Here is a 25,892-nt window from a genome sequence, read left to right as displayed (position 1 = left end):
CTCCCAGTGCTGAGCACACCCAGGTGGCTCTGAGGAATGAGACTGAGCTCTGACCCTGCCCCTGATCTACACCTGTGAAAATTCACAGAATTCACAGGGTGAGGGGGGAAAGAAAGGGTAGAGACAGAGAAAAAAAGTAGGTGGGATGGGGAGGGAGGATTCAGCTGTCTCAGCAATAAATGCACTGCATTTCTGGGTTCTCTCTTACTTTGAGAAGGGGCTGAGTTATGTTGTCTTGCCCTGTGTAGCACAGGGGACACTGAACTCACTCACTTTAGGGAACAAGTGACACACGGAATCACAGAATCACAGAATGGTTGACGCTGGAAGTGACCTGTGGATGTGATCTGGTCCAACCCACCTGCTGGAGCAGGGCCACCTGCAGCCAATAGCCCAGGATGATGTCAGAGATCTTCTAAATATCTCCAAAAATGGAAACTTCACAAACTCTCAGGGCAACTTACACCAGTTCTCAGCCACCCTTAACACACACGCACACAAAAAGTGTTTCCTGCTGTTTGAAAGGAAATTCTTGTGTTTCAGTTTATGCCCCCTTTTCCAGGTACCAGTCAAAAGAGCCTCTTCTCACTCTCCCTTCAAGTGTTTATAGGCATTAATAAAATCCTCCCAAGTCTGCTTTTCTCCAGGCTGAACAATCTCATATCTCAGCCTTTTCTCATGGCAGAGATGCTCCAGTCCCTTCATCATCCTCATGGCCTTTGATGGCCTCTCTCCAGTGCTCTTGTCTCTCTTTTACTGGGAAGCCTGGAATGGGACACAGATTCCAGGTGTGGCTCCTCAGTGCTGGGTAGGGGGCACAGATTCAGGGCATTACAGAATCACAAAATGCTCTGGCTTGGAAGAGGCCTTGAACATCCCTTCCTTCCAAACCCCCTGCCATGGGCAGGGACACTTCCCACTATCCCAGGTTGCTCCAAGCCCTATCCAACCTGGCCTTGGACATTTCTGAGGATAGAGCAGCCACAGCTCCTCTGGACAACCTGTGCCAGCAATTCACGACCCTCTGAGTAAAGAACTTATTCCCAATATCCCACCTATCCCTGTCCTCTGGCAGTGGAAAGCCTTTCCCTGTGTCCTGTCACTCCATAGCCTTATACAAAGTCCCTCTCCAGCTCCCTTGGAAAACCTTTTGGCACTAGAAGTGGCTCTAAGGTCTGCCCAGGATCTCTTCTCCAGGCTGAACAACCCCAAAATCTCTCAGACTGTCCTCATGGCAAATTTTGTTTTTTAAATTTCTTTAAATATTTTGCCCAAGCTGACATTTCCTGTGGGTGTCACAGCCAGCTCCTCGTCCCTGGTGCAGCGATGAGAGCACCACCAGATTTGCACCTGCAGTGACACAGTTGCCACTGCTGCTACCTGGCATTTCCGTGCTGCCAGGCTCAGCTGAAGTGACAGTGTTGGAAAGACAGTGTAAAAGAGAAAGAAGAAAGCTGACAGCTCCTTAAAAGCCTTGTACAAATAGGACAGTGCTTGACATAATGCTGTCCCAAAATCAGTTGCTTGGACTTGATCTGCAAGGCTTGCAAAAAGCTGCTTGTTGCCTGGATTTTGCTGGGAAAGGTGGTTTGATTTGGCTGCTCTGGGTTTAACATTGTGAGTGAAGCTGGGCAGATGCCATCAGTAAAAAAAACAGCTTCAGCTGAGAGGAAATAGAGCTGAAGAACAGAGATTTGTCAGCGAGGATCTGGCTGCAGAATTTTCAACTGCAAATGGACATAAACAGGGATTGAAAAAAAAACACTTTGTTGGACTGAACAGAATTCCACCAGTGAAGCTTGCCCCAATGCCTTTCATTGGTGTATTAAAAAAAAAAAAAGTATAATTTTATTATTTCTCTATAGGTTCGGTTTGTCTGACCTTGTTCTTTAAATGGAACCAGTTAAATATCCAGGGATTTGAGATCTTCCTTTTCAGCACCACTTTCTGCTCTGTGGCAGAGTACAGGCCAGTTGTCCCACCATTGCACCACCTGAACATGAGGACTTACTTGACAAAAAAACAAAACCAAATGAATCATCCTCTGGAAGTTTCAGCCTTCCTCTGCCTACTGGAATGAGATACTCAGGGAAGAACCACAGGTCAGCTGAATCCTACACTAAAGTGACACCATCACCTGAATTTCAAGACCTTGGATTTCTGCAAAACATTTGGTGTATATTAAGGTTGTAAAGACCTCTGGGACCATCAAGTCCAACCCTTCACCCAGCACTGCCAAGGCCGCCACTAAACCATGTCCTCAAGTGTCATATCTACAGCTCTTTTAAATCCCTCCAGGGACTCCATCACATCCTTCAGCAGCCTGACAGCTCTTTGGGTGAAGAAATTTTCCCTAATGTCAAATCTAAACCTCTCCTCCTGCAACTTGAGGCTGTTCCCTCTCATCCTATCCCCTGTGAGGTGTTCTCACTAGGAGTTGCTCTTTGCTGAATATATTGATTTTGCTCTGATATAAACCAAGGCTTCTCCCACACCCTGCAGGGATGCTTCCTGCTGGGAAGACTGAAACTCTCTCCATCTGTTTTCTCAATCTTCCCTTCTCTCGACTGTAGAAATGTCTAAAATGTCTCAGAAATGTCCAGCTGTAGACAGCCAAGAAGGAGTTTCTAGTGATTAACATGAAGAGATACCTGGAGCTGGACTTTGGCAATGGTTTGGGAAACCCTTTTCATTGCTATTTTCCAAAGCAACTCTTCAAGATTTCTAGTTCAGGGAAGCTTTGGGATCAGTCCAGGCATGAGTGATAGATAGACCAAAATGAGCTGAGGATTGTTGATACCAGAATATAAAATTGATAAAAAGCATTTGCGTAAAAAAACCCCTCAGATCAGGTGCACTTCCAATTAGGAGATAAGACAGCAGCAGACAGTAAGGGTAATTTCCTACTCTTGAGACCCTGGCACAGGTTTTCCAGAGGAGCTGTGGCTGCCCCAATCCCTGGAAATGTTCCAGGCCAGGTTGGATGGGGCTTGGAGCAACCTGGGATAGTGCAAGGTGTCCCTGCCTTTGGCAGGGGGTTGGAACTGGGTGGTCTTTAAGGACACTTCCAACCCAAACCAGTCTATTTTTCCATCATAAAGGGATGTTATAATGTTGACCTGGATCAGTTCCTCTGGTCATGTAATGAGAAAGGAAATAGATTCTCAAGGTGCAGCAGGGGAAGCATTAAACCAATATTCCAGTAATATGGAATATTCTTAAATAACAGAGGAAATTTCATAAATAATCAGTGCCAAGTAAGGCAGAGCTGTCTTCTGACCTCACAAGAGGACAAAGAGAGGGCCCTGGTTCTGCTCAGGTGGAGATTGGTGATGTCCCTGGGCTTTGAGTAATCCTGGATGGAAGAACCTGAATTTGTCTGGATCCCCTGTGTCAGCAAGAAACAATGGGCATCCCTGCAGGACTCATCTCCCTCCAGGGACTCTTCCAGAGGGTGGATGACATCACCCCCTCATTTCTCAGAGTAGCAACTGCTGATTAAAAATTCAACTCCTTTGTGGTCTCCCCTCCTCTGTCTGTCAATGTACAAACACGTCAGGCCTCAGCAGTGCTCAGCAGCACTAAATCATCTGTGTGGGAGAGGGCTGCCAGGGAAAACCAAACCTTGTGGGGCAGGAGCTCGTGTGGGCAATGAGGGAAAAATAAAAATACTCCCAGTCTTGCTGACACCTTCACCATCTTGCAGAAACCTCTTCTCCCTCAGGGCTTCAGCCTCCCCTCCTGGGAAAAACTGAGGTCAATAATTTGTGTATAATTTGCTAAATAAGCATTTCCAAACCCACTGAGAGAGCAGCTCTCGCTTCATCAACATCAGGAGCTGGGAGTGGGAGGCAGGAAAAACGCTGGGACCTTCAGGCAACTGTCTTCTTCATAGCTGAGGAGCGATTAAAGTGCACATTTAATTGCTTTGATACGTATTTGTTTTACATGAAGGCAAGGCCCAGGCTAATCTAATCGGCTTATTCGCAAACAATGGACCCTAAACTGTACATAAATGACTGTTAAATTATCAGCTATCAGAGACATCTGCAATTGGATTTGGAATGGGAAGGAAAATGAGGGCTGAGAGAGGCAATTATTATTTTTTATTTTTGTATTTTTTTTTTTTTTCATTTCTTTTTTAAAGCAGCCTTATTATCCATACAGGAGCCTTGCTCAGGAAACAAGCATTCCCATTGGAAAATCATTAAGGGAGCTGCTTGATAGCAGCAGAAACCTGTTGAGTTTCAATTAGTGCTTGGGATAAGTTGATCCTCTTCCCTGAGCCTGTCACTTGCTAACACCAGAGAAATTTTGAGGTTTTTTTTTGTTTGTTTTTTTTTTTTTTTTTTTTTTTTTTTTTTTTTTTTTATTGTTTGGAGAAATTTGAACTCTCGGCAGTAAGAATTTGGGGCAGCAATAATTGCTATCGTGATCTGCAGTTAATCCCATCTCTTTTTTTGTCCTTTTTTTTCTTGGACTCCTAAAGATGCCTGAGACCATGAAAGATTTTAAAGTGTTTTGTGAGAAATGCATCAGTAAGGAGCTGAGGGCTGTAGTCTGCTGCTCTCACAATTTGAGCTGGTTTCCTACTGCATCTTGACAGAAGACTGGAATTTTTTTTTTTTTTTTTTTTTTCCCAGATTTTGAAATTACATATTTATACAGCACCTGAAACAAAGAAGACTTGATACATGATGGAAAGCTGGTTTCTACAGTCAAAACACAAAATATCCTGAGATGTTGCCTTGTCTTGGTCACCTTTTATTTGGCCGTGTCCACCTAACCTGTTTTCCCAGGCTCAGCTGAAGCTGGAAAGGTCCAGCAGGAAAATCAAAGTGAGAATCCACATTTGTGGTCTATTTAATAAGACCACACAGCAAACAGAAGAGGAGGAAGGAAGGTACCACCCCTCAGAAGGACACAAGGCCAACCAGGTGTATCTCAGGCATTATTTCGTAGGACATTAATGTGAATTTTTCTTATTTTCTTGCCTCCTTGACAAGCTCTGCAGTGTTCCAAGGATGAAGGCCCTTCAGGACACCAGATTATCTCACAGGCTCTCACAGGCTGACCCCTGATCCTAATATCCACTGGTGAAACCCTCAGCTGATTCACCTTACAGCTCTTCTCTCTCCACAGTTTTATACTCAGCCTCTTTTTTTTGCTTCCCTTCCCAAATATTTCTTCTTAGAGCTCAACCTTTCAGGTGTGAGCAGGTGCTCCTGGCCCTCCTGTGCTATGGACAATGTCCTCAGTTGTCCCTTTGACTAGCTCCACTTTGCAAAACTTGTGGGCAGTCAGGGCAGCCCTTAGGAAGAGATGGGAACCTCTCTCTCCTGTGCTTTACTCAGTTAAAAAAAAGGGGGGATTTTTCACTTGTAACAGATATATACCTTTGTTTTAATCAAGTCACACACAGGTAGAAACAGACTGACTGCAAGAGTTGCTGTGTTTTCAGGCTTCCTGGCACTTTCAGGAAGAAACGAACCCAAAGCAGAACTGTGGAGAAACAAGAGACTCTGTATAAGGAGAGGACAGGATCCAAGTCACCTACCTGGCATGGGTGCTGGCTTAGACAGGGTCTCAGCTGGTTTGAGACCAACACAGAGGTCAGCTCTTCTTGATGGTGCTTCAAGCCAGACCATCAGGGTGGGTGGAAGAATCACACTTCAGGAGAGGTCAACTTCTTCATCTCTTCTCAGCTTGCAGAAGAGAAGCATCAGGGGACAACTCCTTGTGAGCTTTCAGTACTTAATGTGGGCTTATATAAAAGAGGGAGAGTGATATTTTACACAGGCAGATAGTGAAAGGACAATGGGGGATGGTTTTCGACTAAAGGAGGAGGGGATTAGATCAAATATTACAAAAAATTTCTTTATTCAGAGGGTGCTGAGGCCCTGGCACAGAAAAGCTGTGGATGTCCCACGCCTGGAAGTGCTCAAGGCCAGGGTGGATGGGGCTTGGAGCAACCTGGGATGGTGGAAACTGTCCCTGCCCATGGCAGAGGGTTGGAACTCGATCTTTAAGGTTCTTCCAACCCAAATCATTCCATGACTCTTTCCATTCATCTACGAGGGTTCCTGCTGAGCAGCTTTCAGGAGACTTTCAGACACTCAAAGTTCAGTAAAGAGTTCCAGGGCTGGCAACTCATTCAAAACTTTGTACCTGCACTTCTTTATACATAAGAAAAATCAAACCTTCCTCTCCCTGTTATGTGTTACCAGTTGGTGAATTGACATGAAAGTTCCCGATCCTACAGTGCCCCTCACGGAACAGATGTTTGGGAGATGGGAGAATCAGTATCATTCCACAGGAAGTTTATCAGTAGAGCTCTGACAAGATTAATTTCCTACTTCAGACAATGATTGGCCTATTAGGAGGTTCTTGAATACTTAATTATTAATATAAATTATTAAAGAACGCTGTGAGATTCATGGAGACACACTGGAGTACACCCCTAAAGCTGCAGTGTGTCTGGTAATTGCAGAAATGTTCAATATTTTTTAAATAGCCCTGAATTTATGAATGGCTGAATTTTGTAGTTCGCTACCAGTTACTTTTTCTCTGATTTTAGACGATTTCAGAGCAAGGGATTCCTTTATTCCATGCCAGTGACTTAAAACTTGGAATCATGACTAGGATCAGGAGGCTGCTATTCTGAAGTACAGGTTTGCACTTCCAGCTCCCCAGACACAGATTTGCTTCTTTTATGACTTGTTGTAAGGTAGTTTAAGAATTTCCAGCTGAAAGAACTTTGGTGGGAAAAGGTAGATTCCAAACCGATAAAAACTCCATGTGAATTTTTGACAGAGCAGTTGATTATTTTTTAATCTTCAGAAAAGCAAACAAAATCAAAATATTTAATATTCTTCTTCTAAAAAAAAAAAAAAAGATACTTCCTTTTTTATTTCTATTTCTTTTAATTTGAAATGATATTCCATTTAGATATATTTTCTGCCATGCTGAGGAAACATATAAAGCTTGAAAACTACATTAAGAAATTCACTGTGAGTGGAAGACAACATTCACTTAAATTCGGATGTGCCAGGCTTGTTTGTCTGTTTGTTTGTTTTCCATTTTCAGTCAGCTGATTTTCTTTTATTTTTCTTAGCTCCATTTAAGATCTGCCTCCAACTTATTCATTCATTTGCTTACCTTGAGGAATTGGCAGCAAAAATGGAAAACTTGTTATTCCCACATCACAGTTTAGGAAATAGCATTTCATGATCAGTGCCTCAAGGGGTCCAGAAATTGCTCTAGATCTCCAGACAGCATTTTAATATAAATGAGAATAAGCAGCAAACCAGAAATAATTCTAGAGTAACAGACTAGAAATAACTCTAGAGTTGGAAGAGGAAGAGGAAGAGGAAGAGGAAGAAGGAGAAGGAGAAAGGGAGAGGGAGAAGGAGAAGGAGAAGGAGAAGGAGAAGGAGAAGGAGAAGGAGAAGGAGAAGGAGAAGGAGAAGGAGAAGGAGAAGGAGAAGGAGAAGGAGAAGGAGAAGGAGAAGGAGAAGGAGAAGGAGAAGGAGAAGGAGAAGGAGAAGGAGAAGGAGAAGGAGAAGGAGAAGGAGAAGGAGGAGAAGTTTGTCCACAGAAGCTGTGGCTGCCCCATCCCTGGAGGTGCTCAAGGACAGGTTGGATGAGATCTGAACAATCTATTCTCATGGAAAGAGCACAGTGTGAGGCAGACATCCTTCATGGGCACAAGGACATGACTTTTAGAAACAGAGAACAGAATCATAGAATGGCCTGGGCTGGAAGACACCTTAAAGATCATCGAGTTCCAACCCCCTGCCATGGGCAGGGACACCTTCCACTACCCCAGGGTGCTCCAAGCCCCATTCAACCTGACCTTGGACACTTCCAGGGATGGGGCAGCCACAGCTTCTCTGGGAAACCTGTGCCAGGGCCTCACCATCCTCAAAGGGAAGATCTTCTTCCTAATATCCCATCTAAACCTACTCTCCTTCAGTTTGAAGCCATTCCCTCTTTTCCTGTCATTCCAGATTCTCTTAAATTCTCTCTCTCCATCTTTTTGTTGGCACTCTCCAGGTACTGGAAGACCACAATTAGGCCATCCCAGAACCTCTTTTTCTCCATGCTGAACATTCCCAATCCTCTCACCCTTCCCTCACAGCAGAGATGCTCCATCCCTCTGATCCCCTTGGTGCCTCCTCCAGACTCCTCCAGCAGCTCCTTGTCCTTCCTGTGCTGGGCCCCAGGGCTGGAGGCAGCTCTGCAGGTGAGGTCTGACTAGAGAGGAGCAGAGGGGCAGAATCCCCCCCTCAGCTGCTGCCCACCCTGCTTTGGATTGGCTTTCTGTGCAGCAAATGTACATTTATAAAACACCTTTCCACTCTGCCTTTTGGGAATAGGATTATTCACTCCTGACTTTGTTGAAATCTCTGCTGCAAATACATCAGATCACCTTTAGGGCTGGAGTTCTGGGATGGGATTTGGAGCAGGGCACTTTGGTAGGCTGCACACGCTCCCCCTGGAATGGTGCCCACGGCGGGGTGGGGGGTGGCAGCACCTTCTGCAGCTTCATTTGACTGCCCTGCCCTGCCCTGCCTGACAAAGGGCACCTTAAGTGAAAAACAGGCTCCATCCCTGCGGAGCTAAGGGATGGAACAATCTCTTTTTCCTCCTTCCCTGCGGGCAGGGGATGGAATTGGCTTAGTCTGTGTGTCTTTTTTTTTTTTTTTTTTTTCTTTATTCTTTTTTTTTTCTTCTTCTTCTTTTTTTCTTTTTTTTTTTTTTTTTTCCCTTTTTTTCCCCATTTTTCCCCTTTTCCCTTTTTTTATTTTTTCATTTTTTCATTTTTTCCTGGTTTCCTTTTTTCTTTTTTCCCCTTTTCTCTTTTTTTATCTTTCTTCTTTTTTCCCCTTTTTCTTTTTTCTTTATTTTTTCCTCTTTCCTTTTTTCTTTTTATTCTTTTTTTTTCTTTTCTTTCTTTCTTTCTTTCTTTTTTTTTTTTTCTTTTCTTTGAACAATCAGAGATGGTTAGACCCAGAAGACAGCCTAGTACAAGTTCTAGTCCTTTTTACATCAGCTAATTGTGCACTTGTCACCTTGTCCACAACATTTTTGGCTCAGAGACATGTTTTTGCAGGGATTCTTCCAAGTATTTATCCCTATCTTGGGCACTAATGACTCTCTCAGCTTGGGACAGGGACCCAGCTGTGGCCCAGGCAGGGTCTGTACCTAAACCAGCTTGTCACAAACAACTTTGGCATTTTCTCTTTTGTGGTTTTTGTGGTGTTTTTTTTTTTTTTTTTTTTTTTTTTTTTTTTTTTTTTTTTTTTTCTGCATTGGAGACATTTCCACCGGGCATCCAATACTCTCCATGTGTTTCACAGTTATATTTAGCCCAAAAGTATCTGACTCAACAAGCAAGAAAGATTGCTCTTCACAGGTACTTGTTATTCTGATGAAGATAAACACTGAAAATTGGTATAAAATCTATTGTTCCAAATTCCTTTGGAAACGGCTAAAAAGCCTAACCCAAACCCAAATTATTTTTGTGGCCTAGTGTTGTGCTTAGAATATTTGATGAGCTCAGGCTGATTTAGGTTGTCATCTGGTTTAGTGATCAGCCTTTCCTTTTAAATGTCAGTCCCATGCAAGCAAATCCTAGAACCATTTCTCCTTTCCGTGCTGGAATTCACATCCAAACATCCATTTTAAATATGCTCTGGTGAACTTTTTCTTCACAGATTTGTCTAAATCCATGTCAGTGGAGAGACACCCACTCTGGAAAATGGGGAAGGTGCATCACCAGCTCCTACCCACCACCTGTGTAGAGCTTATTTGTCAATAGAAGCACATTTGACCTAAGGAAAGGTCATGCTCGTGTCCAAATGTGGGATCATCGCTACTACAAGGCAATTTATTTGCAAGTATTGAGTGGTATTTTTTCTCCCAGTTGTGCATCACTATCAGGTTTATATCTGTGAAATGTATCTGTGAAGAGACAGATATCTGGGGAACCCAGGAGATGAGCCATGCATTGTTAAAATAACAACATAATCTATAAATTTCTATCCTGTCTGTGCTCTGCCTCCTCAGAACCTCAAGGGAGACAAAGCACAAAAGGGTCTGTGCCCCAAAAATTTTACAATATTCAGTGTTTGACACCATTAACTGGCTTCAACACCATCACACACATAAAAATATTTCAATTGTGAGATTTGACTCAGTATTTTAGCGACATGAGGAAAGACATGGTGTCTTCCAAGTTTTCTGTGCAGTTTGAACCAAACCAGCTTACTGAGCAAAAAGAAAGTGGATTCAGGGGAGGAATATGCAGCTGTATTGAGTAGCATGTTCTGAGTCTCTTCCAATTATTTCAAGCCACTCCCACACGCCTGTGGATTTGCTGATTTTTGTGAGTTTGAACATCCCTGGAGATCTTTATTCCCATTTCACTAAGCCTTTACAAGTTCCTGGGCTTTTTGCTGCAGGGCTGCACTGGATTTGGGGGTAAAGTCATGGAATCCATTAATTATCAAGATTGGAAAAAAAACCCCATGAGATTGTCAAGTCTGTAGGAGTTGAAGGAAAACCAGGGTGGTGCTTGGGACAAAATATCCAGCCACAATTGTTCCCATGTCCTGACACACCAGCAGAGCAGAAGAACAATGCTGTGCCTGCCTTGTGTGAAAGATTTCTGTGTCCCTTGATATTGGACATATTTCTCACCCCTTGCTCCAAATAAACAAATTTAAAATGAAGTCTCCCCTGCTTTCTCCTGTCTCCAGCACCAGTGGATGCCTCGGCTTGGGCTTTAGCCTTCTCTGCTGATCTCAGGCTTACCCCAGTGGATCTGGCAGTCTGTAGTTCTGAGAGGTTTGTGAGGAGAGGAGTGGGAAGACAAGGCTTGAAATTAGCGATATCTGGCTCTAAATGTGGGTTTTGATGTAAAAAACACTATTATTAGAAGGAAAAAAAAAAAAAAAAAAAAAAACCCAAGCTAACAAACATGGTTCATTATGTTCTAAATGAGCCTCTGGATAGAGCAGCCTTCTTCGAGGGAAATGTGGAAAGAAAATGTCATTTATGAAGAAAGAAATGGCACATCCAATCAGCATAGAGGCTTTTAGGCTGTGTTGCCATGACTGATCGAAGTGAGGCAGAATTAGGGATCTGGAATTGGGCCTGGGGTCACCTGCCCCACTAACACATTTCTGGACCACGACTGTTCTCTCTGCCTCAATCTCCTCAGGTCCATGTTTTCCAAAGCAGATAAACAGCTTTTCCCTACATAAAAGGTACATTGTTAGTTCTAATGTGCCTTGTGGGTTGTCTTCCAGATTTTCCAGCACCCCCCAAAAGGCTGTGCCTAAACCCAAAACCTCTCAAGCCAGAGGGGGAGATGGTTTCTAGAGTTTATGTTCTCCCTGGGTATGATGGAAAATACCTTTGAGTGTAAATGGTCTTTCTTTCCATTAAAGTACATGATGAAAATAATGAGTCAAGTTTTATTCAAACCCCACTAATTTCTAGCACTAATGTGGGCTATAAACCTTGAATGTCATTTACAATAAAAACTAAAAAAAAAAAAGCAAACAGGATAGAAAACCCATATGAGAGTCACACTGGCTGAGTATTTTGAGGTTAACGTGACATGACTGTGTCTCTTAAGCTCATTTAAACATTTAATTTTGTTTTCTTGTTCCGTCCCTGAGTACATATGAATTTCACAGAGGTTTAACAGGACAGAAGAAACTTACCCATAATTGAAACAGGCTTTATGCACAAGTCACGATGTTGTCTTCAACACTCAGAGGGAGAAAAACGTGTTCTTTCTGTCTGAAGTGACTTATTTTCAGATTAAGGAAAACAGCTGTGAGAAGAGACAGGACTGTTCCTTAGAAGAGCACCACCAACAAATGGTTTGCTGAAATCTCTTCAAAGAGAATAATCTTTGAACCTCAGATTTAATAATGCAGAGTAAGTAGAGAAGGACTCGTGCAGCATAAAATGATAGAATGGTTTGGGTTGGAAGGGACTTAGAGATTATCCGGTTCCCAGCCCCTGCTTTGGGGAGAGAAACCTTCCATCAAAACAGGTTGCTCAGGAACTCATCCAGCCTGGCCTTGAACATCTCCTGGGATGGAGAGTCCACGACCTCTCTGGGCAACCTCTTTTGGTATCTCATGAGCCTTATAGTAAAGAATTTATTCTTAACACCTATTCTAAATAAAATCTACCTTTTTTCCATTTAGAATCATCTCCCCTTGTCCTGTCACTCCTTGCCCTTGTCCAAAGTCCCTCTCCAGCTCGCTTGGAGCTCCTTTGGGTAGTGGAAGGGGCTCTGAGATTCCCCCTGGAGCCTTCTCCAGGCTGAGCAGCCACAACCTCCCAGCCTGTGTCCAGAGCAGAGGTACCCCAGCCCTTTTGGGATCACTTTAGTGGTCTCCTGTGGACTTTTCCCAAAGAGTTGATCTCCCTCCTGTGCTGGGGACCCCAGAGCTGGATGCAGCACTCCAGGTGGGATCTCACCAGAGCAGAGTAGAAATGGAGAATCCCCTCCTGGTTGTCCTGCTTTAGATGCAGCCCAGGATCCAGGTCATGGCTTTTAAAACCATCTCTGCACCTGCAGAAGTTTTGAGCTCTGCTGGAAGCCTTTGCAGAGCCTTCCTGAACACTTGCAGCAGTGAGGGATGAGCCTTGTGCTGGCACCACCTGGCTCCGGAGCCGGGCTCGTCCCAGCCGCTCCCGGTGATTTATGGCAGGAGGCAGAGATAAGTTATCTCCTAAATGACTCCTCCATTATCATAAGCAGACATGTCCCAGCATAGATTATAATTACATCTGAGGGAAAATAAAACAAACACAAAGGTTACAAGGCTGAGATTGGGTGAATGGTTTATTCAATCTTAATTGTTTTTTCTTGCCTTCTTTGGTACTAATCCCAACTTCCACTGAGGGACTTCCAATTTCAATGGGTTGTAAATTATAGGATCAAACTTGTTTTACATATGCTTGTATCAAATGATTTACACAGTTACAGGATCAGCCTTCGATTTCAGGATGTGCAGGTCAAATACAGATATTGAAAAATCACAGATTTCCATTCATGAGATCATCAAAGGAACAGACCCTTAAAGGTGCTGAGCACTCTCCAGCTCCACTGGTTTCTGGAGGAGCCTGGAAACACTTGGGCTCACAAAAAATTAGATTTGGGAGGTGATTCGAAGTGTCTAAATATAAAAAAACAAGGTGGAAACCACCAATGTGTGAACTTCTGGAGAACCTTTTTTTTTTGGCCTTATTTCTTCTGACATCTGTGAGAAGCTGACTTAGATACTTGGATGTAAAAAAAACCAACTGAGATTAAGTCCCTGGATGTTGGGAACATGGGGACAAGAAGGTGACTGTGGTGGGTTTACCCTGGATGGATGTCAGGTGCCCTCCTAAGCTGCTCTGTCAGACCCTCAGCTAGACAGGGGAAAGAAAAAATAATGAAAGGTTCCTGGATTGAGAAGAGGACAGGGAGAGGTCAGTCACCAGTCACCCACAAAGGCCAAACAGGCTGGACTTGGGGAAATTAATTTATTTTAATTCAAAACAAATCAGGAGGTGCAACAAGTTGCATATTACTTCAATATGATACTTTGGGCTAGAAGTGTCAGTTCATTGAAATTAGACTTCAGTGTGCAGAAAAGAAGTTGTTGGAGTCCAGGGCATCCCTCTGGGCGCCCTGGGAAGTCACAGACCTCGGTAGAGAGGCCTGGGACCCGAGGAAGAGGGTCTGGGGTCTGCCCAGGGGGGTTTGCCTGGCACAGAGCCCAGGAGGACACAGTCTTTGATTTTGGTCCATGAGAAAAACATCCAACAGAGAGAAGAATTGCAAGTCACAAAGGTATTACTGAGAGTAGTGTAGTTATCACTGTGCAGAAGATTTTGTAGTTTTGGGGTTTTAGAACGTAGATGCAAAGGGACAAGATGGTCATTTTAGGGCAGTGCCCTGAGTTCTTCTTTTTCTCCCTTGGCATCCATCTTCTGCAGTGACGTGGGCACAAAGCAGTTTCAGTGGATTGGATCAAAGCAGACATGACCCTGTTAGTGCAGGTGATAGACATTGGCACAGAATTGTAAACAACGGGTACGTAGTGATCTGTATAAGAGGCAGCGACCTCCCATCACAGGGGGAGTCACCTCGTGTCCAGGCTGCTGAGAACACCTTGGCTGGACACAGAGAATTGTAAGATAAGAACTAATAAACAACGTGAGAAACCAAGAAAACCAAGACCTTGAGACTCCCTTCATTCTCGTGCCGAACACCGAGCACCGAGCTCAGCACAGAACACAGAGACACAGAGTCAGACAGCAGACCCTAAATCCTTCAGAGGTCCAGAGGGAAAATCACTCCCTTCGTGCCCACACGAACCACCAGCCAGCTTTGGAATCTTGGGTGAGAAACAACCAGATTAAAACCCGAGAAGAAGTATTTTACTATAGCAAGGAGAAAAAGAGAGAAAAAAAATCCCAAACATCATTATTTAAAAATTATTTTGGATTTTTGAAGCTAACCTAGTGATATTAAGGCAATAACAAAGTGGAAATGTAAGTTGAAATCAAAGTAACATCTTTTGTCTGGCCTGAATTAAATCTACATTCACACTCTCAACTGCTGGTTTTTGAAAGTGATCCCAGAATTCTGAGCTTATTTCAGGCTTATGTGACAGTCACTTGAGAGATCTTCAACTTCTTTCCAGTATGGAAAATTGTTTTCTTGTTCAACTCCTCAGGTATCATCCCTGTGAAAGGGGAGAGAGAATCCTGTAGAGCACAGAGGGATTTTGCATTTCAAGCTCTGTCTGCTGGTGCTCAGGCAAGGAGGCTTTTCTTGCTTTCCCCATTGATTTAGTTCTCATTCTGAGCGCATTTTAACTACGAGGAAATGAAATTCTCTCGCTTTCTGCTAAAATAAGAAGATTTGCTTGTGGAAATAACTCTGTAAATACCACGTACTGCCATCTATGGCTCTGCTCGGGAAGCACATTGGGAGCCCTGCAAAGGAATCTGCTTTTCCACCATCAAAGAAACCTCTTGTGCTAAACCGGGGTTTTAAAAGAGTGGCTCGCAGCTTCCAGCCACTGGTGAGGGAAAATACAGCTCCCAGGGGAAGGGGAATCTCAGTCCATCCCTCTCCTTCCAGTTTGGTGCCAGGCTCAGCAAGAGATGCCAAGAGCTTGGAGAGAGATTGCAGGCCAGCAGGAAAGCACCTGGACAGCAGCACAAAGGAATTCCAGGCACTCCACACGGGAAAATTGCTTCATCACTCATCCAGATTAAATTCCTCTATTCTAACACCTGAGCAGGTGGAATAAACCAGAGGGTCAAGGATTCTGTGTGTTCTGTAAGGCTGTGGTCTTGCTGGCATCGTGGAGATGTGGTGGGATGGCTCCTGTGACTGGATTGGGATGGAATGGAAGGATACAGGAAGAACAGGAATAGGAATTCTCTCCAGGAAGAACAAGCATGGGAGATGAGGAGGGCTGTCCCCCTCTGTGTTGAAGAGCAGATGGAATACGTGGAGCTTTGCCTGAGTATGGGAGAGGAGCTCAGGGAGAATTTATGGGTCAGGACTGAGGGAGGGCAGAGACAGGTGACATTAAAGTGGGGTCTGCTACAGGCTGCCCAGCCAGGAGGACCAGGGGGCTTGGAGCAACCTGGTTGAGTGAGAGGTGTCCCTCCCCATGGCAGGGAGTGGAACTGGATCATCTCCAAGGCCCCTTCCATCACACCCCATTCTGTGACTCTAGAAATATGCTGTAACTATTACTAACATTGATATTTTTAGAAGGTGTTCAGCACTTTTCCTCCTGAAGAAAGTTTCTAAACAAGGATAAGGAAGAGCCAAGCACTTGTTGGAGAAATTCTCTTCATTGTGACCATTTGGGATGCTCCTGATTCGTCTTCATTGGCAGCAACATCAAAGTGCACTTTTCCTTTGCTCTCACTCTTGGTTCTCGGCCTCTGGTCCCTGGATCTTCACCAGTTTTTATCCTTGCTGTAGGAGGGAGAATCCCTCTCCCTCCATATCTGGCCAAGACTGATGTGTAAATCTCCTGAGAACCCCACAGGAGTCTGTGTGTCAGAGGAATGGACACAGTGAGGGGCTGTAGGGAAGAGGAAAAGGGTGCTGGAGCCACAGTGGATACAGGTGATCCTTGTGGAGTGAGGAGGCAGAAGGAATTCATGAATATCTCCTTCCCATCTCTTCCCTTCCTGGACAGGGAGAGGGGAAAGAGGAAAATTCAGGAGAAGCTCAAAGCTCTGGAAAAAGAGGAACTGTGAACATCTGGGCTTGGAGCTCCACCATCCCTTCCTGCTGCCAGAGCCAGCATCACAAATGCTTTCAGAGGTGGGGGTTCCATTCCCTCCCCTGGTCATCCAAGAGCTTTGGGACTCTGGGAATAGCTTGGCTTCCTCAACGAAGCAGCAGTCCACTCATCCAAGCTCCCTCCACCATCACTGGCTGTTACCATACCTGTGTTGCTGCTTGTTCCCCTTCCTAAGGCCCTTTTTGGGGCTCCATTCAGTCGTTCCCTGGCCCTGGTGTGCAAAGCAGGCTGGTCAGGGGAGAGGGCTGGAGTCAGGATTTTCCATGCTTGGAAAAGCTGGGAGCTCTGCCTTGCCTCACTTTGGAAGTCTATAAAGTGGGCTTGATGCTAAACTCCTGGTTTAGGAAAATTCTCTCACTATGTTGCCCAAAAATGGAGGAGTTAGAGCAAAGACACTCCTTAAACACAGACAATTCCTACACTTACTAAATGCAGCCCATGGGAGGAGGAACAGGAGTTTTCTCCTTGCCCTTAGGAGAGGCTTGGGAATTGGTGGATTTGACCTGTGGTCCGTGAGCATTAACACTCTTGAGCAGCCACTGCCATCAGAAACAGCTGGAAACAGCAATAAAAGGTCATTTAAAATATATAAAAATTGACAACAACAACAAAAGCAAGGTGCAGAGCACAGCAGCCATGTGAGAGGCAGGCATGGAAAAATCCCTTTCAAGTCTTGGGTAGAGCTGAGTTATTCCATGTCCCCCTTCAGCAGAAGGATGTGCCTGGCTGAAAATTTGAAGAAATGTTGAAGGAGATTTTTAAACAGACACAATGGAAAGTGTTATAGATGTAAACACAGTGGTGTCTGTTGCTGCAGGGGAAATAAACTGATTACTTACAAGCTGTCCTGCTTTGCAGTTATCCTTTTCAGATCTCCTAGGAATCCCAGGCATTCCTTTTTTTCTTTTTTTTTTTCTTTTTTTTTTTTCTTTTTCCTTGCCATCCTCATTTACACCTTTCTGGGGGTACCACTGGCAGGAGGAGACTCTTCCAAAAAAACTAAACAGTTTCTCTACATTGCAATTATGTTCCCAGCAGATTTTTGGGGGCAAATCTATTATTCCAACAGCACCACCAGCCTACCTTTGCAATGTGGGAGGTGGGAGGACACAGTTAACAAATCTAAACCAGCTCTGAGCAGCTACCAGCCCAAACAGCCTTTTCCCGTCCGCATTTTTGCTTCAAAAGGAGGTGGGAAAATTGGGCAGATAGAAAATGTTTTTCTGTCTCTTTCATGTCTCCCTCATGTACTTTGTAGTTTGAGACCAGCTTAGGCTCCTGAAGTGGGCAGCTTAATCCTTCTCCCAAAATCTCTTTGCATATTCCCAGGGGTGCTACATTTAACCATTCCATTTTTTTTTTTTTTTTTTTTTTTTTTTTTTTTTTTTTTTTTTTTGCTCTGGACCCGTTTTGCCTCTGACAACAAGAGGTGTTGTCCTGCGTTGCAGTGTGGGATGTACACAAAGTATTTATTCTGTCACCATCTTCATGAACTGTTGAAACCAGGTGGGGCAGTGTTTTCCCAAGCCCCCTGCCTCTTCTGCTAATGGCCCATTAACGCCTTTGGGGTGTTTTCTGCTAATGACTTCTGGGGTGTCTCCTGCTAATGGCCCATGAGTCACAGGTAACTCCCTCCAGGGGTTATCTCTGTTAATGGGCCATCAAGGACCCATTTCACACTTCTCATCCCATTGTGAGATGCTCTGCCCAGGGGGAGGAGCCAAGCATTCTCACCTGGATATAAGCTGGTATGTGGGACAGTGCAAGGGCACTTATCCACTGGATTCCCAGAGGAGCAGAGCTCCCAGACCTTTCTACAGGATCACTGCTTCAGGAAGAGCACCTCACCTGGACTGCTTCCACCATCCTGCTCAGGTTGTGTTCTGACTCTGTCAGTGATCCTTTGTGTTATTGTATTTATTTTATTTTACTTTTACCTTTTTACCATTCTTCTTATTAAATTATATCTCTGACTTGGAGCCTCTCATTCGTTTTGCTTTCAAACCACAACAGGTGCTTCCTGTGCAATAAACAAGTTCTAAATTAAAAGTGAGTGTAAATGTTTGTTTATCTCTCTTGAGTTTTCTGTTTTCTTTTGGCAGGGGGAAGAGGAGAATTATGGCTGGATCCAGCTCAAGCCTTTCCACCTCCAAAACCAGACAGGAAACAGAGCAGAGAAGAGAAAGAAACTTCAGTCTTGGTTGTGTTTTGGGACAGCAGTCAGTGTTTGTCACAAAATCCACCCAGCCCCTCACCAAGGAGAGTTAGGGGTGGATTTTCCTTATTAGCACCACCATGAGGGTGTGGGCATGGTGTGTCCCAAAAGCTGTGGGGCCTTGTTCACCTCTTTTTACTGTTCTTGTCTGCTCCTTTTCCTCTGGGAATGGCACTGGAAGGTCCTGATGACGCCCATGTCCGCCCTGAGTAACTTCAGGAGTCCTCACACCTCATTGTGAGGGGACAGAGGTGGCCCAGTTTGAGCTGAGGCCCTTTGTTTTTTTTTCTGCACAGTTTCAAGCAAAACAGAGCAGAGATCTCTGTTTCAGGGCTTTCTGTGTCATAAATAAATTGTGCTGACCCTGGACTGAGAAGTGTGCTCCCTGCAAGGTCCCTCCATGTCAGTAGCAGAGAGGGCAACCACAAACACAAAGTCTTTAAATCTGTCATGTTACCAGTACAGACCATCCTCCCCACTCATCCCATGTTTGGGTTATGTTGGCAGGATGGAAGGAAGGGTTTGTGTCCGTCCAATCTCAGATTTCTGGGAGATCTGATGTTTTGAGGGCATCTCTTGCTCTGCCAATGTTTGCCCTCAGAATTGTCCTGCTGCGGGGGATTTCACAGATCCATCTAATGTTATTTTGCCTTCATCACTTCACAGACAAAGAGAGCAGGTGAATTACTGCACTGGGTTACCTCAGCCAGCTGCAGACCCCAAATCTTCACATCTTGTTTGCTGTCACAGCTCAGCCTCAGTTCTCCCTGGAGGGCACACAGTGAGAAATGGGGACATAAGGCCTCTCTGTGATTTTGAGGTTTAGGCCACGTTTACCCTCTTGTTAAATGAATGGGGGTTTAGGAATTCACAAATCTCTCTACTCAGGACTGGAAAAAACTGGTCTGCAGTGACATTTGTCAGTATGTTTGGACAGTGCTCTGTGGCCCAGGGTAGGATTCCAGGTCCTGTGTAGGGCCAGGAGATAGACTTTGATGATCCTTGTGGGTCCTTTCCAGCTCAGGATATTCTGTGATTCTCAGATTCATAGAGTCCAATTCCCCATCCCCACAAGGATGAGTTTTCCACCAGGCCCCACTGCAGCAACAGAAAATGGGCTTAGTTTGGTCAGTAGCACTTTCTGGTGCTTTGTCCTTCTGCTTGGGCTTCTTTGCTCTGCAGCACAGGAGAGAGGCCACCTGCACCTGGCTCTGCCTGACCTCCCCAAACACAGGACAGGACAGGTGAGTGTCCCCCTCTTCTCACATCACTCCAAAAGCAAGGCAGAGCTGCCCCAGGGGGCTCAGAGGGGCAGAGTCAGGGTTAAGGTGAGGTTTAGGGTTGGGCTGCTTTTGCCAAGCACTCCTTGTCTCCCTCCAAAGCTTCCCACTCTCCTGCTGGAGAAGCTGCAGAAACAGGGAAGAAATCCCTGGGTGACTCGGAGGAGCAGGGAAGCCTTCCTGAAGGAAAACAAACTCCCAAAATGCTGGAGAGGGAGAGGGAGAGATTTCCATTCGGAGCATGCACTGTGCTAATCCAGCATAGCCGCCTGTCGGCTAAAACCCTGCATTTCAGGCCCCAGCTGCCCCTTTGCTCCAGTCCCCGCTTAACTGGAGATGTCACAGATGCCTTTGGCCAGCGATGCTGCAGTGCTGGCTGGGGATGAGAGGCTGCTTTGCTGCGTTCCTCCACAGCCTGGCTTTGGAGCTCAGCTCGTCTAAATGAAGAATTTTTTTTTCTCCTTCCCCCAGGAGTTTTTTTTTAGGGATGAGAAAGGTGTGGAAATAGGGGGTAAAGGGCTGGATGATGTGAGGGGATGGGAGGAAAGGGGAAGAAGGCCAAGGGGAGGGGGTGATGATGCCCTGGAGAGTCCCTGTGGGGAGAGATGGGTGTTCCTCGCCCTGCCTGAGGCAGAGGGACAGAGGGTGGTGGCAGATGGGACCTTTACCTCTGTCTGTGCCCCTTCCCTGATGGGGGAGCAGCAGCCCCGGGCAGGGAGGGAGGTGATTTTGTCAGGGAAAGAGGGTCGGTTTCTCCCTTTTGGAGTAGGAAGGGTTAAAAACAAGGGGCAGGTCCCGAAGTCTGGCAGGATGTTGAAGTCTCCCAGCTCTCCACACACCTCCAGCATCCTTTTCCCACCCCCTCCCCTCCTCTGCTCCCCATCACCGGAGGACCTTCCTCAGGCTGCAAACCTGGAGGCAGCACCTTTACCCCAAATCTGCCGGGATTTAGCACGTACCTTTCACCCCAGCCCATTCCCTCCTCCATCTGCTCAAACTTTCCTTTCCCCCCTCCCCAGCCTCCTGCTACCCTGGGCTGTTGCCTGGATGAGAGACCCCCAAATCCCCACCCCACCCCTCCCCCTACCTTTTGGGTTAATGGAGCAAGGAGTTGAGGAGGAAAAGGGTAACATTTAAACAATTAGGAAAGGGTTAATGGCTGTTGCCGTCTCCTGCCTGGGCAAACCCCAGGTGCGCCCTGGTGCAAAGGCACGGCCGAGCCGGGGGGCCGGGGGAGGTCCCCCCATCCCCGCCCTCCCTCCCCGCACTGAGGGGCTGGGGAGCCCCTGCCCCGCTGCTCCCGCCGCCCTGCCCGGTGTCCCGTCCCCGTTCCCAGGCTGTCGGCTCCAGGGGAGGCTCCGGGGGGCGCGATGAGAGAGCCCCAGCACCCTCTTCTCTCTCGCGGTCCCCGGGCAGCGGCAGCGGCGTCTCTGCGCATCCCTGTGCGGGCGAGCGGCACCGCTCCGCGCTGAGCCTCCGCAGGTCTTTGGGGGAGCGGGGCGGGAGGGGGGGGATGCAGAAGCCTCGCCATCCTCACCACCACCATCCCGGCTCCCTCTTCACCTCCTGGCTCCTCGCTCAGGGCTAAGCTGTCCCGAGGAGGCTCCGGCTGTCGCTGTGCTCCATCCATCCATCCATCCATCCATCCATCCATCCATCCATCCATCCATCCATCCATCCCTCCTCTGCTGCTGGAGGCCAGCGGAGCATGCCCGATGCGATACCGTGTCAGTTGGGGTCCTCGCCTATAGCTGCCTGTTTTACACAGCTCCGATCCGTGCCGTGTGCGTGTGGATGTGTGTGTGCATTTCATCCCTCCCTCCCATCCCTCCCTCCCTCCCTCCCTCTCTCTCTCTCTCTCTCTCTCACTCTAATGTGTGATCTGGAAAGCTTATAAAAGCCTGATGTAATCCTTAATGCAGCCTCTGGCTACAAAGACTGGATCTAGTTTCAGAGAGAGAGATATTCAGAAGCAGAATTAAAAAAAGAAAAAAAAAAAAAAAAGAAAAGAAAAAAAAAAGTGTGGGGGGAGAAGAGAGAGAGAGAAAGAAGGAAAAGCAGACGAGTGGATTTTAAACAAACATACCTTTCTGAAGAAGACCATTCTCGCTCCTCGCTGCTGGGAAAGCTACTCTGAACCCTGCTGTATTTTTTTTTTTTTTTTTCTTTTTCCAAAGGAGAAGACTTGATTGTCTGCTTGGATCTAATGATTTACTGGCTTTTAACTGCGTTTCTCCCCTCTCCTAAGAATTCCTCAAAAAACGGCTTAATTATTTTCAGCTTTTCTCTTCTACCTGCCTGTCTGCAGAGACACCAAAGGTTCTCCCTTCCTCTCCCTCTCCACCCCCATTTTTTTTAGGATTTTTCCCCCCTTTTCCATTTGATATATCCATATATATATATATATATAAATGTGTATGTATATATATATGTAGAGGCAAGAGTGGAGGAAGCAGAGGGGGAGAGGGAGCTCTGCCATCCTTCTGGACTTCACGCGCTGCCCAATGTTGGGCTGGTTACCCCTGGATATGTTGCTGGTTTCCATTTGGAATTTGACGAAGGGAAGAAGGAGGATATAAAACCTGGGGAGCTCGGCAAGGTAAGGGGCTCCCGGCCACCCTTCCTTCCTTCTTGCACGGAGGGGAGGGAGAGGGGGAACGCGACTCCTCCGGCTGCGCTTTGCCTGGAGCGCAGGGGGGTCTGTCTCCATCCCCAGGGGAGCCGGCGGTGGGGGCAGCCGTGGGCTCCCCCTGCTCCGCTTTTGCCCCTGGAAACAGCACCCGGAGGATGTTCCCGTCCCTTCCACTCCGCAATTTGGACCGATAGAGCGTAACCGTGCCCTGACATGGGAAGTTTTAACTTTTGTGCATGCAGGTCCTGTGGGCAAACATCAATGTCTGCAGGATGCGGAGGGGGAGATGCAGACGTGTCCTGGGGAAGGGAGCTGGGGACTGGGTTCTGTGCGGGGGGAGAAGGCAGCCGGGCGAGGGAAGAGGAGCCGGAGGGGGATCGCGACAGGAGAGCTGCAGAGCCAGCCGGGGCTGAACTGCCAAGTGCTGCGAAGCCTCCGCGGGCAGCCCCGGGCTCCGGGACTCCTCAGCCCGCAATATTGGCAAACAAAGTCTCGGAAGGACAGGCGGCTGCCTGCCCCGGGCATGAATCTCCCCCTTTTCCTTGGAGAGCTCTCGGGGTTGAGGTGGGTCCTCTCCAGGGCTGGAGGCTCCGGCTGGGGAGGGGATGAGCTCCTCGTGTGCCCCCCCCGCCCCAAAATGCCATTTCTCAGCACTGGGGGAGAAAATGAATCTTTAGCCTCTGTAGAGCTCCGAGTGTGGCACAGACACACAGACACACGGACACACGGACACACGGACACACAGACACACGGACACACAGACACACAGACACACGGACACACAGACACACGGACACAGGGACACACGGACACAGGGACACACGGACACAGGGACACACGGACACACAGACACACGGACACACAGACACACACACAGACACTCGCTGCTGCGCTCCTGGGGGATGCTGGCACCCAGGCATGGCTTGGCTTTTCTATGGGAAGGGGGGGGAGGCGGGTGGAGAGAGAAGGAGTCTCCATCAGGGATGCGTAATTACAAAGCATCTTGTTCTGAATCACCCTGTGTGGGAATGAATCGCAAAATTTGTCTCTCCCTCTTCCCCCACCGCCCCCTTGCCTTTCACGGCCTGACATTCGCTGATGGAGGGAGGGTGGCTGTTGATGCATCTTCAGACTTTTCACGGAGAGGTGTTTCAGCCATGGCTCTGCCAAGGCTGGGATGAAAAGGGGGAAAGAGGGATGGAGGGGGATCAGGCAGAGGCTCCAAAGGGACTTTTCAGTCCTGGCTGAGGGCAGGGAGCGTTCCCGAGCCGAAGGCACGGGCTGCAGGTGAACTCTGCCAGGAACCCTGGGCTGTGACTCACACTCGTGTCCCTGATCCTGCCCTGGCCAGGCAAACAACCCCCGTGAATCAGCCGCACGGAGAGGAGCGGGGAGGGACGGGAGCACCAAGGCAAGGTCAAAGGGATGGAGGGCAAAAAGGCTCCCCCACTCCCATCCCTGACCGCCCCATCCCCTCGGAGCTGGGGCTTCCCGAGGCTCAGGCCCCAGCACCGGCTCTGCCGAGCTGCCAGGGCCGGCTGCCGGCTGATGGCTGAGGCAGGAGGAAGAGGAGGAGGGGAGGAAGGGGGCTGAGGAAGAGCGGAGCTACTTTGACAGATGCCCAAAGCTGCGTGCGCGGCAGAGAGAGAATCGCAGCGCCTGGAAAGCCTCCCTGGGAGGGAGCTGGGGGGGCTCGGGGTGTGGGGGGCTCCTCCCCAGCCCCGGCACCTGTTGATTACCTGGAGGTTTCCTCTCACCTGAGACAGAGCGTGAGGAAAAGGCAGGAGGGCCGAGCCCCCAGCACTCCCAGGAGTTGCCCGGTGACCTCCAGCGCGGAGCAGGGGAGGCTCAGTATTAATGATGATGACTCTGCTTCGGCTGGTGCTGAAATATCTGTATTATCTATTATCGGCTGGAGGCTTCGCAGGGCTGGGATCGCATCCAAAGTCCGGGCTGCTAAAGGAAACAAACAACTCCCCGTGCATATTAAGTGGGTCCCTAATTAATTAATGACTCATTAACCTGGGTCCCACAGTCCTTCCTGTACCCAAGTCCTCGCTGAGGAAGAGGAAGGAGGTGGCAGGGCAGAGGCGGGAAGGGTTTTACCCTTGGAGGGGGCTGAGGAATTGCACCGGCTCAGCCGAGCCGCACTGCCAGGGGACAGGGGGGCCACGGGGCTGAGCCGGGCAGGGGACAAGGGAGAGGGCTGGACAGACAGACAGACAGACAGACAGACAGACAGACAGAGCCAGCCTGATGGGTCTAGAGGGGCATAGCAGTGCCGGGGTGTGCCAAACCTCCGTGCACAGCTCTGGGTGTTGGAGAGGGGTCAGGGGCAGCACCGCTCCTGCTGTGGAGAGCCAAAGGGGAGAGCATGAAAGGGACTGGAGCGGCACAAGGCACAGGCAGGGCAGGAGCGGCGCTCCCAGCCCTTCCCACAGCACTCGGGACGGAGTTGCGGAGCCCTGGGGGCAGGGAGAGGGGCTCAGGGCCCCCGGGATTGAGCGGGGGAAGGTGGACGGGCTCAGGGAAGGGCTGAGGGGTTTCTGTTAGTGATTGTAGCCCCTTCCCCTGACAGGAGGGAAAAGGAGGCAGGGACGGTGTGCCAGAGCCCACACCGGGATGGGAACTGCGTGTGTGTGTGGGAGTCGGGGGAAGATCCTAAACCCCCATCACACCCCAAGGAGCAGCCAAAGGCTGGGGGAGCACCCCGCATCCCGTTCTCTGCCAGAGCTGCATCGCCCTGTGCCTGCAGGCGCCCAGGGGTGCTCTGTGACACCCCCACAGCCCTGCCCTGCCCTGCCCTGCCGGGGGCGGCCGGGGTTTGCGGTGAGCGGCGGGGAGGTGGCGCTCGCAGCCCGGCTATCGCCGCTCGCCGCCCCCGGAGCGCTCGGCTGCTCGGCACAGCCCGCGGAGCGCAGCTCCCCGCTATCCCCCCACCCCAAAAATCCCCCACCCGCAGGGCTGGGGCTGGCAAGAAGCGCTGCTTCTCACCCCGCACCCGAAATGAGGAACCCGCGGGGTTTGTTTCCCGCTCTCCAGCATCGCCTTCCCGTTGGCTTTTTGCTCCCCCCTCCCCATATATATATATATATATATATATATATATATGTTTACCATGCTCTCCCGCATGTTTTATCCCCCCTCCTCCCCTCTTCTCCCCAATTTCAGCATCTTGTGAAAGCAGAGGCTTCCAGCGTGTCTCCAGGGGAGTGGAAACGCTGCCTTGTGCAGCTCTGTGACCCCCATGCCCAAAACTGGGGGGACACGGAGGCAACCCCCAGTTCCAAGGGCTGCCTGGAGGTCTTCACACCACACCTCACCCCCTGTAAGCGGGAGAAAGGGACCCCCAAGCACTTTGCTCCTGGAATGGTCCAGCAGGGATGGTGCCCCATCCTCCAGGGGGG

At 48.0% G+C, this 25,892-nt stretch overlaps 1 long non-coding RNA gene across 1 annotated transcript in view; it reads left to right on the top strand.

Moving 5' to 3' along the window:
• LOC310910070 overlaps positions 1–25,892 on the top strand; it is a 603,801-nt gene that overhangs the window by 16,443 nt on the left and 561,466 nt on the right. The gene's annotated exons all lie outside the window — the stretch shown is intronic.

Source organism: Zosterops lateralis (assembly GCF_965231275.1).
Source record: "Zosterops lateralis genome assembly, chromosome: 1".
NCBI classification, from domain to species: Eukaryota; Metazoa; Chordata; class Aves; order Passeriformes; family Zosteropidae; genus Zosterops; species Zosterops lateralis.
This window is presented reverse-complemented; position numbering and strand designations above follow the sequence as displayed.